Source organism: Rhinoderma darwinii, chromosome 13 (assembly GCF_050947455.1).
Source record: "Rhinoderma darwinii isolate aRhiDar2 chromosome 13, aRhiDar2.hap1, whole genome shotgun sequence".
Classification (NCBI taxonomy): domain Eukaryota; kingdom Metazoa; phylum Chordata; class Amphibia; order Anura; family Rhinodermatidae; genus Rhinoderma; species Rhinoderma darwinii.
In genome coordinates this window covers 21,408,057-21,420,466 of record NC_134699.1, presented here as the reverse complement: position 1 = coordinate 21,420,466, position 12,410 = coordinate 21,408,057, and the positions used below count along the sequence as shown (strand labels likewise).

The 12,410-nt window shown below is 42.5% G+C and overlaps 1 long non-coding RNA gene across 2 annotated transcripts in view; it reads left to right on the top strand.

Moving 5' to 3' along the window:
• LOC142666847 (uncharacterized) overlaps positions 1-12,410 on the top strand; it is a 106,236-nt gene that overhangs the window by 82,399 nt on the left and 11,427 nt on the right. Inside the window, exon 4 of one of the 2 annotated variants that reach the window (XR_012851745.1) lies at positions 1,706-1,756. The exons of the other annotated variant lie outside the window; for it this stretch is intronic. This is a non-coding gene — a long non-coding RNA (uncharacterized LOC142666847). Of the gene's footprint in view, positions 1-1,705; positions 1,757-12,410 lie in introns of those variants that run through there. 2 annotated transcript variants of the gene reach the window in all.

Here is a 12,410-nt window from a genome sequence, read left to right as displayed (position 1 = left end):
GGAATTCTTGGGCTGATACTTGGCAATACTGCTACAATGTCATCATGGTTATCAGAATCTTCATCCTGAAAATAGAGAGGAGTTTTAGAAAAAAGGCGCTAAAGCCTAGTCATAGCTGTAGGTACATATGAAAGCTCCAATACGATACTTCACTAAGGTAGGAATTCCACTTCAAGTTGAAAACATGATATAGACATATGTAGCATATTTACTACATACAAGCAAAACGTTGCATTCATTGTAGGTGTCCCCTTAGTACAGTACTATTGTAATGTATGGTATAGTATAGTACTCACTCTTACATCCTCTGGCAATGAGGGGTCATCTGCTGGGAAAATGGGGTCCGACTCTTCCAGCTAGAAGAAGGTAATATATTTACAGTTATTTGAGTAGTAACTAGGACTATGACTATAATATACACATACAATAGTGTAAGCAAAATAAAAAAGTGAAGGCTATATAGACTGTTTTGCACATTACATCTGGCTATCTGGAACATACCATGATTTTACTCCATCCCACATTGGTCCTGAAGAAAGCACTGCTTGGTTTCTTCACGTACACAAGGTTGCCTTCTTCTACTTCTTCCCAAGCCTGAGACATTTCATCTCTGTTCGCAAAAACCCAATTCTGTACCTGTAACACCATAAGAAACTATTTATGGCTTCTCTCCTGGGTTAAACCATGTGTGATACATCATTTTGGAAGTTAGATTCAAACGTCAAGACATATGAAGACTGGAAAATCAGGACAAGTAAGAATACTCTAAAAATCTACCCGGACAATTACTAAATTAAGCTACAGAATGTAATACTCTCATTAAACTAGAAACCACCCACGTGCGGGGGGCTTGTAGGATACATACCAGCCCCTCCTAGCTATGGCCGGTCTGGGGGCATGGGGGGCTCCAACGAGTGCTGTGCTAAGGCTGCAAACTGAATCTTTACCCCCAGGTGAAGGTAAGTCGAGCTACGTGTTTGACCATTGGTATACACTTATTATGGATTGAGGAAATAGAATCTGTTGCCCAAACAGTTTGACCCTTATATGTGTGTGGAAGCCAAGATCTTACACTCTCATCTATAGATTGTGACAATGTGGTCCGGTCTTACCTTCTGATGATGACTCTCCCCTTCAACTGGCTTAGAGTCTGATGGCAACAACAATGTAGAAGTTAGATGACAAGTAAAGTTGGGAGACGGAAGCAGTGACAGATAATATTGGATGATAACAGAACAATGAATAAGTGTAGCAATAGAAATGAGTAGTAAATGAAGATATCATTACCTGTGTCTTTAGGTTCTCCATTGGGAACCTGTTTAAAAATGAACAAGCAGTGAATTTTTGGAATACTATATACATTATATAACCTATCATTCTGGGTTTAAACAAGACAGATCCTGACTCCATACATGTGGTTGCAAAGAGTGTTCCTCACAAATTAAAAATGACATTCAGTATCCCAATATACATGTGTTTTATATCGTGAAAGTACTTGGGCAGTATTCATATAGTAAAAATGGCCGGTAGCGCTAGGTGAGTGTATATTCTACAGGCATTAATCATAGCTCATGTTAAACCAAAAAAGCCTACACTTTATCCTAGTGGTCTCCATTTTAAAGGAGGATTTGCATTGTTATTGGGGGAAGGTTTCTGATTATACAATCATACATGGTCGCTCTTCAAACTTACCGTCTGTTTGCAGTGAGGTCGTGCAGGGACAGGGAACACCCTCTGCGGAGAGATCGAGATTCCAAGTAAGCATCAATCAATATTTTTACCTCTGCTGTCCCTCAGTCTCATGTCACACCACATCCTGGAAATCCACTCTCCCATAAGTTTTTGAAACAAAAGTAGGAATGGATCCCTTGTCTCGGGATTCCTTCCTACCTTCCATTTGAACATATGTACAGGAGGGCAGATCTCACAAATTTGGTCTCACTTTATTGATCTGTAATCTTATTGATCATTGTTGATCCTTGGCGATATCCATAACAAGAAATAGTTATACACCGGGTCGGCTGGACAACCAGCGGATCCTACAGTGAGGCTAGGTTCTGACAAATAATGGACCCCAAATGTCCAGCAGAGGAAAAAATAATTTGGAGCTAATCACTTACCACTAGGGTCTATTTCGGAGTAGTTGATTCACAAATAACCAACTAGACTTTATAGAAGATATGTCCTGTGTGATATCAATAAAGTTTATGATGAAACAATTCGTGGACGTGTTCTGTATAGATGGAAGGTGGGCCTCGGAATAATTTCCCCTGGTGGGCCCAATGAGATTCACTTCAACACTGGTTAGTAAGGTATTATTCTTTCCTATGAAAACAAATCTTACATTGAGATAAACAACCCCTGGTGGTCCGGGAGGTCCTGGAGGGCCGGGTATTCCAGGGTTTCCGGGAGAACCCTGTGTAGAGAGTCAACATTTGCAGTTTCAAATTTAGCAATATAGAAAAAATATGTAGTTCTTTTTTTTATTTATTACAACTTGCATTTAATGGATCAATGATGAAGTCTTCCAACTATTAAAATAGGGACCTTTAAAGATTGTATTTAAAGATTTCACATACATGAAATTGTAGCCATAGTTTTAATAATAATTCTGCAAATCACTCAGATCCGAAGCCTTTTCATCGCAAAAAAAATTTGTTGTGTGTCTTGTTTTTGTTCCCGTAATAGCCCCACTCCTGCCCTTTGGCTGTGTGCGGTATTGCAGCTCAGTCCCATTCAAGTGAATCGTGTTCGAGCTGCAATAACGGACACAGCCCAGCACCACAAGAGTGGCTCTGTTTCTGGGGAGAAAAAGCGCAGACCATTTTTTTTCAATCTCAGACAATTTCTTTAATATTGTTACAAATGTCAAATTTACCAAAAAATATACATGCAGAAAGGCAGGTGTTACCATTTTTTACTAAACATGGAATGATTATGACATTTAGGTTATTGCTAACCAGAGTGTCATTTCTTTCTGTCCTAAATGTCTCTAAATTTATCTTGATTCAGTTATGATAGATATCCGATCCATAAACACAGAGAACAGAGAAAACTCACGGAATAGATTATTGATCCATACACCTCAGATCTGCCATTCTATAAAGAAAAAGAAAAAATTAGAAGGGTTGTCCGTTTTGGATGTTCCATTTCTGTTAGAAAAGTGCCCCGATGATAAGTTTATCAGTAGGTGTTCCTCTGCTGGTACCCCCAGCGATCAGCTATAACCTGTGGAGGGATCCGGCAATAAAATATACCGGGTCCTCCAGAGCAAGACACTGTTCAAAAGAGAGTTAGAGGAAGTCAATGGGGTCCGTCAGGGGTATCATAGCCTCACATCTTAAGTTTTACAGTAAAATCTAAAGGGTTCCTGCGTGCAACAGTGGTGGAATAGCTGAATGGTAATATTTTCATAGAAATCATCAAATATTGATATTGCTTACTGGATGGTAGATTGTAGGGGTCTTTGTTTCAGATGGAAGCATGGATTCTGGAGGACCAGGGGGACCTGGTGGACCTGGTGGCCCCACAGGACCTGGAGGACCAATGGTTTTGATCATGTTTTCCTCATTACATAAACCGCAGCCCTTCCAATATAAGAAGAAATTATTAGAAGGGTAAATACATAGTTAAATATACGTCTATCAACTGATTGGAAGAAGTTCAATACTATATGATACCATATATCTGTATACAAACCTCTCCTGGATCTCCCTTCTCACCCTGGAAACAAAACACAGAATAGATTATAGACAATAATATTATATTCTTCATTAGCAGAGGACATAATGCCTCGTTCACATTTGCGTTGGAGGCTCCGTTATTGGTCTCCTTCACAGATCAGGTTGAGAATACCGGAAACAATAGCACAGAATTCTGCACTATTGTTTCCGGTAAAAACACACTAATGGAAACCCGGAGGGTCTGATTAAAGTCATTGGGTTTCCATCGTGCAATAGAACCGGTGCTTCTGATATTTCCGATGTTCTGCTCCTCTGATGGAGCAGAATAACGAAAGCTGAACGCTGGTGTAAACCCGGCCTTCATTTTTGGAGTAAGTTAGATGGCTGTCATCCAGGGTAAATCAATATGTCAATTGGCTTAGAACATTCTCAAGCCATCTTGACTCTAGAAGTCTTAACATTCAAATTTGATACTGTGGGATTCTTATAGGGGTCGAGGAAACCCATGGCCCAGCAGGGTAAGTTCAAGGGGATTGGCCTTAACAGTAGAGCTTTATAATTATTACATACATTGATTTGAGGTGCTCACCTTAGGTCCCGGTGGTCCGGGAACCTGTGCATATTGTGCAGGAGATACAGAAGACACATCACCCTGTGTTGACCGTGATGAAAAGATGTAATTAATTATATAATTATTAGTTTCTTTTAAAGTATTTTACATTGTACAAAGCTTGTAATGCTCTTTTTGTTAATAGGATTAGACTTCCAAATCTCAGAAATGTCAGCATTTAAGGACTTTATAGGTTCCATTTATGAGCGTTTTTATAAAGTCCAGTATGATACTAAAAAATGGATCCATAATTTTGTAACTAGAGGGCCAACACTTGGAACTTGAGAAGGTCAGGTGTGCTTATAATGGGGTGATACAGAATGGATATTTACTTTACAGCATGAATCCCCAGGAGGTCCTGGTGGGCCTAGATTTCCCTTTTCACCCGGTAGTCCTCTAACTCCTGGTAGACCAAGCACCCCGGTGTCCCCTTTATCTCCCTGTTGGATTAAGTAGAATATATGACAATCATTATTTTATCTAGAATAATAATGTTTATCACAGAAGAAATACGAAGATAACAGTTTTTCACTATACTTCTCTCAATCAAAAACATCACTGTTATTTAAAGGGGTTGTTCAGGATTATAAAAAATAATCTGCCTTTATTTCCCCCAGAATCTTTGTGCTGTTTCTCGCTCATAATTCAAGTAAATGTGTCTGGACTGCAATATCAGAAACAACCCATGGACAGATATGACTGTTTCTGGAAAAAAAGCAAATCCTTTTTCTCTAATCCAGGAAAACTCCTTTAAACTCACAGGTGTGTGTGGAACTGACAAGCATTTACTTAAAAACTTCACCTAGCTACCTCTCTGGAGTAGTATGTTTTATATTGCTAGCATGGTAAGCATGTGGACCCAACAGGTGGCCCGCTTGTGAAAAAGATAGCTTGTGTATATATATATATGTTTCAGCATATAGAAATTTCTGACCCATTAAAATGTAGTAAACTGATGTATAGCTATCACAATAGTATCACCTTTGGTCCAGAAGGTCCTTCAATGCCAGAGAAGCCATTTTCACCTGGAAGTCCTGGTAAGCCCTGAGGCCCCTCCACGCCCGGCATACCCGGTAACCCTGGCAGACCAGGGTTGCCTTCTGTTCCTGGTAGTCCTTGGAGACCATGAGTTCCTTGGGGACCCTGTGGACCCTGAGGTCCTTCTGGTCCTCGTAATCCTACTGGCCCTTGCTGGCCTTCAAGACCTTGAGGCCCTGGTGGGCCTGGAAATCCTCTTGGCCCAGAGACGCCCTCAGGTCCTTGGTCTCCTCTTAGCCCTGATGATCCTGGTAGGCCAGGAGATCCTGGAAGCCCTGGAGGACCCGGTGGACCTTGTGGACCTTCAGGCCCTTGCAGTCCAGGAAAGCCCTGTTGACCTGGAGGTCCAGGCTGGCCCTGAGATCCTGGAGGACCTCTGAGTGTTGGAACCTGCAAGAAGGAAAATATGGACATTAGAAGGCAATTATTACATATACATTCACCAAAGACTATTACCTTTTCTTCCTGCAAATCACTAAGGATATTTGCTTCACCAGTTTGCCCTGGAATTCCTGGTGGGCCTTGTGGTCCTGGCGGGCCTGGTAGTCCAAATTGCCCTCTTTCCCCAATGCGTCCTGGACTACCTGGAAGTCCTGGTAGCCCAGAATCTCCTCTGTCTCCCTAATAAATACAGACCCAGAGTTTTAAACAGTTCTATTCAATTCTTAGTATGTCCTAAAGTAAACCTTTCAAAGTATTGAAATTAGAGTCATAAAGTCCCATGAAGATAGAGAAATACAGGTTTATAAAAGACAAGTTATTTTATAAAGGTAGTAACCTATACAGTGAGTTCTTGCAGCATAGAAAATTGTATAAATGATTGTTGATTTTTGGGTAGGTAATAACCGACCACCTTCATTACAGAAGAGTACATTACTGACCTTTGGTCCTTGGGGTCCTGGTACTACAGGACAAGCACATTGAGAGAGGTTGCCCTGAAGGGAGAAATAAACTGTTCATAAGATCATGATCATCTTGAGGAATGGGTAATATGGTATTTACCAGGGTGGGGACAAACTCTCTTTGTGCCCAAGGCAGAGTTTTTAGAATATGTCCCACCACCTTTGGTCCCTAAAGATGGTAGAAAGAAATTCAAATTGCGCCCTCACCCCTTAATGGTGCCCTACACTGTCTGCCCCTTGTCCTTGCCCTGGTATTTACCATCTATAAATTTTGTAGAGACATTTATACATATTTTATTACTTTTTGTGGACTTATCTGAGACTCAGATGTTCCCAACATTCCCTCAATCAGTTCCAGTATTGTTGGGTCTTCGGGCTTTATTTGTGGCAGTGAACCTGAACAGAGACAGATATTAGGGAACATAAATTAGAAATAAGGTGAGGATTTGACTGAAAAATGTCAGTGATTAAAATATAAAGTACAAGGAATTAGGGATGTCACGATACCAGAATTTGGACTTCGATAACGATACTTCGTTTAGTATTGCGATTTCGATACCAAAACGATACTTTGCCAACAGTAATTAAAAAAAAAAGTTTGTCCGTTTTCTGATTTGAGGCAAGAGGTGTGATGATGAATTTTGAATGTGCCTCACATTAATAGTAATTAACCCCATCATGTTTTTCAGTCATAATGGGTTAAATTGTAAGGTACATGATGGGGTTAATTACTATTAATGTGAGGCACATGGAGGTTAAATTCATCACATCTTGTGCCTTACAATAATAAGTGAAGGAAAGCAGTTTTCATTTTATTTTTTTACAGCGTACATTAAGTGCGTGCACGGTCAGCATGAGGTGATGCAGCCGGCACTGCACTAATGAGGGGCGTCGCAGGCACTGAGGACAGAACGTGGGGGTGTTTTGCAGTGCGCCCGCCGTGTTTTGTCTTCAGTGCCGGCGCACATTAGTGCAGCGCTGGCTGCATCACCTCATGCTGACCGTGCGCACATGCCAGGACTCAGGTGTTGGGAAGCCGCAGCCCCGCTCTCAAACATTCATGTGTTACTATACTTAGCTGTGCGGCAGCACAGCTTAGTATCGAAATACATGAAATAACGGTATTGAACCGTTTGGGGGTGCACGGTATGGAAACAGTATCGAAGTTTCGATGCATCTTGCATCCCTACAAGCAATATATGGATAACTGGTGATGGGGAATAGATAAGAATTAAAAAAAGTTGCCGCAAACCGGTCAGCTCTCCTGACTCATGTCTGTTTTAGTAAATACTTGCATTCCCATTAAATAATATTGGTGGAGTTATGTTTCATAGAACTCTGCATTGTGCCATTCCTCTGTTATTCCTCCTTAGAAATGATAAATAAATTGGGCACTGTCATCCCCCTTGTCAATATGGGTGTGTCTCTACATAGTCTAACATTGTCAGCCCTGATAAGATGGTGTCAGTGTCCCATTGAGAAGGGGAATGGTAACACCCAGCTGTCCATTTATTTATAAATTTCCAGGATGAATATCAGAGTTATGGCACAATTCAGAGCTCCAAGAAAATGTGCTCCTGAATTATTTATTTTTCCTGTTGGGAAGTATTTACTAAAACAGCTCCTCTATACTGCACCACACAGGAGAGCTGCCGGGTCCCCTTTAAAGATCAATTCAACCCAGAAAGATAGAATCAGTATAAATATACCATTGCGATATTCCTGGTCGTCCTCAGGCAGCACAGAAGGGTTAAGTTTCACTTGACCCCTGTTGAACAGAAGATAACAGATTAATTATCAATTAAATTGGCAAGCGGGCTCCCTATATAAGCCCTATAGAGACATTAACCAGATGTGTTTTTTCTTCTGTTGGACAGATAGAAGATATATATTGGTTGAGCTTGGCTCCCGGTTCCCAGTCTGGAGTGGTCCTACTCTGGGAACATTGCTACTTCGCGTGAAACATTTGTAGCAAAGTGCAAAACTGTGGGTGTCCAGGGTCCCTGCACACCGGATAGAGTCTATACCACTGTAGTGGAATACAGGTTTGACTGTCTATCCCTTAAAGTGTGACCAGGAGGCTTATTGTCTGCTTACCTATACTGCATCATTACGTCTTTGGGCGCGCATTAGGTAGAGTTTGTCTGTATTCATTCTTTGAGTTTGCACAGTTGCACATGCGTGTTGCAGTCCCCTAAGTTCTGTGTTAGGCGGGGCTGAGTACGTGCTGACGTCATCATTACGTCTTTGGGCGCGCATGCGCACATCGTTCTTTTGGATGTGCTGCCTCTCCTAAGATGGCGAAAGAAGCATCATTCTGGGCACGCGCTGGACGGTTCCTGTGGCGGCAAATTTCTATTTATTGCGGCCCGGTGTTGCATGCAGTTGCACTCAGCTGGGCAGCAGAGCCTATCTGCTCACGCTCTCAGTCCTTGGGCTCCAGGGACATGCTGAAAGTGGTGTATTGACTCTATGTCTCTATTTCAGATGTCTCATCAGGAGAAACGATCCAAAAAAAGCAGGCACAGATTGTGCCTGGAATGTCAACAACCGCTTCCAGATGGACATGAGGACAATGTTTGTGAAGCTTGTAAACCTGGTCCAGATGATTCTGCTATGCAGTCAGAATCCAGACAATTTTTGCCAAAAGCAAGCTCTCACAAGCCTTTACGCAGGTGTCTCAGGATCAACCTGCCAAAAAGAGGAGAGTGGATCAACCTTCCGGGTCTAAGTCTGGCTCATCTACATCTGAGGCTCAGTTATCTGAAGGGGAAATTTTGTCGGATGACTCCTCTGCTGAACCTGATGATTATTTTTTGTTTCATTTTGAACATACAGGGAGTCTGAATTCTGTGAAAGAAGCCTAATTCTTGCAAAGTGTCCTTGGCTTCTATACCGGTGGCCAGAGCACTCTGTATTTGGCTCCGTCAAGTAACTGCTGATCTTCAGGAAGGAGTGTCAAGAGAGTTCATACTAGAGTGCATCCCCATGCTAAAGAGAGCAGCTGAGTTCCTATTTGACTCACATGTGGACATCCTCAAGCAGTCATCCAACAATCTGGCTACTATTAATTCAGCCAGATGCACTCTTTGGATCAAGCTCTGGCCTGGAGGTCTCCCATTTCAGCCGGAAAGCCTTTTTGGACCTCAACTTTAGCCCATTCTCAAGACTATAAATGATGACAAAGCTGCTACATTCCCTAAACCTACTAGAAAGTATAATTTTCAACCTTTCACATCCAGATTTCACAGATCTCCTAAGAACAGGCGCAATTCGAGGTCTGATGGAAGGAGAGGCTAAAGAGGTAGACCAGATCAGCAAAAGGCCAACTATAGAAAGCCTTCCTCTCGACCAGGCCTACAAAAAGTGGGAGCGAGGCTTTTCCATTTTGCACAAATATGGTCTAAAACATCTACAGGTGCGTGGGTCAATTCAGTGAAACAGAGGAGCTATGCCATGGAACTACTTCATCATCCTCCCAGAAGATTCCTCATGAATACTCCCTCAAATCCGGTAGTTGTTTATCTGATACAAGAGTTCCTGACCAAAGGGGCCCTGGAAAAAGTGCATACCGGGGAAGAAAGAGTAGGAGTATACTCAAGAGTATTTCTGGTACCCAAACCAGGGGAATGGTGGCGCCTGGTGATAGACCTCATCTATCTAAACACCTTTAGGGTAAAGCGCAAATTCAATATTGAAACAATAAGATCTGCCATCTCACTGATATCGGCAGGAGACTTTATGGCAACTATAGACCTAACAGACGCCTACCTGCACATTCCCATCTTAAGCTCTCACAGAAAATTTCTATGTCCGGCTAATCTTCAGAACGGTGACACCCACCATTTCCAGTTCACATGTCTTCCATTTGGTCACAGTTTATACCCAAGAGTGTTCACAATCATCGCAGTGGTCCTATCGGCAGCCCTCAAGATGAAAGGGATTTACATCGTCCTCTACCTGGATGATTGGCTAATCATAGCCAAGTCCAGACATCTGCTGCTTTTCTCCATATCACTCTGTCACGCTCTACAGAATCATGGGTTCCCGGTGAACAAAGAGCAGTCTTGGCTAGTTCCTTCTACCAGAAGAAAATTTCTTGGCTGCATTATAGATTCTTCAACTATGACTCTCATCTTATCTCAAGGCTATGTCAGTCCTGGCTCATGCTCAGTTCCTCTATAGATGCTGTTCCATGGGCAAAAGCCCACATCAGGAGGCTACAGCAAGGCATTCTGAGTCAATTGTCCCGATCTCTAGAAACTCTGGATAAGATCATCCTACTGAAATCCAACTCCATTCCAGACCTAACATGGTGGGTCAAGAATTCCTTCTCAGACAAGAATCTCCATCAGACTCCGATAATCCTCACATCGGATGCGTTAAATTGGGGCTAAGGTGCCCATGCACACGATCTGTGGGTGCAAAGAAGATGGAGCCCAGTGAAGCACGATTTCCCTTCCAACTTGAAGGAATTAAGAGCAGCACGGTTAACACTGGTACATTTTCAATTTCTCCTTCAGATCAAGTCAGTCCTGATACAATCCGATAATCTGGCCGTTGTATTTTTTGTCAACAAACATGGTGGCACGAAGTCCAGTCCTGATCCGAGAATGTGCTCTGATAATGAAATGGGCAGCGAAGGATGTGCTGCATATCTTGGCAATCCATCTTTGGGAGTCCCCGAATGTGACAGCAGACTGGTTGAGCAGGAATCCATTCAGGCCCCCAGTGTGGGCTCTCAACAGACAAGTCTTCTTGATGAAAACCCAGAGAATGGGAACTCCAGAAATGGATCTCATGGCAACCAGTCTGAACACTCATCTGCTCCAGTTTTGCTCTCTGAACAGAGAGGATCAATAAGTTGCAACAGATGCTCTATTCATCAGCTGGGAAGGAAGATTTCTATACATATTTCCTCCTGTTCCATTGATCACCAGAGTCCTGCAGAAAATCAGGTCAGAGAGAACAATTATATTTGCAGTAATTCCATTCTGGCCGAGACGGGGGTTGGTTTCCCCTTCTGCTTTCCCTATCAGAGGGAGAATACTGGAAGCTGCCACTCAGGAAAGATCTCCTGACTCAGAACAGTCTCCTTGACCCGGACCCTCAGCGCCTGCACCTTACGACTTGGAAGCTGAAAGGGGGAACCTAAAGAAAGCAGGTTTCTCTGAGGAAGTCATCAATACTCTCTCTGCAGCCAGAAAACCCAACACTATCAAAGTGTATAACAGGGTATGGAGAATATTCTCAGCGTGGCGTTCTGTAAGATGTTTTCAACCTACTGAAGTTCCTGTACTTCTGCAGTTCCTCCAAGAAGGCCTAGAGAAAGGCCTTAAAATGAATACTCTCAAGGTCCAATTTACTGCCATAAATGCCTCTGTTGACGGTCTATTTTCGAACACCCTCCTAGTAAGGCGATTTTTCAAGGCTGTGGAAAAAATAAAGCCAGCTGTTCATCCTCCAGCTCCTTCATCGGACCTCTCCATTGTAATCAAACATCTGTCTGAGTCTCCATTTGAACCTCTTAGTGAAGCTTCCTTGCAATACTTCTCTTGGAAAACATTGTTTTTGGTGGTGGTCTCATCAGCTAGAAGAATCAGTGAAATTCAAGCTTTCGCTTCTAAAGAACCCTACCTTAGAGAATTGCAGGACTGTTTGGTTTCTTGTACAATGCCAGGGTTCCTCCCTAAAGTACCATCTCAAATAGCAATTGATCATGAGCTCTTCCTGCCAGTCCTGTCCCCAATTCCTGATTCAGAGTAGGATTCAATACTACACTCCTTGGATGTCAGAAGGGCAGTACTTTGTTATCTAGACAAAGTTAAAGACTTTAGGCTTTCAGAAGCTCTATTCTTGCAATGCCAAGGTAGGAATAAGGAAAAAAAAACCGGCAAGTCAACGTTGGCAAGGTGGAGTCTTCACATCATTTCCTTCTGTTACCAAATGGAAGGCATCCCATCCACGCTTCAAATCAAAGTGCATTCTACAAGATCCACATCAGCTTCTTGGGCAGAGTTTGCGCATATTTTTCTAGACCAGATATGCAAAGCTGCAGTATGGTCCAGTCCTACTACATTCATGAAGCATTATCGTTTGGACCTAAGTACCACGATGGGCTCAGCCTTTGGCAAATGAGTGCTTATTGCTTTGAAAATCTCTTCTGTGCTGCCTGAG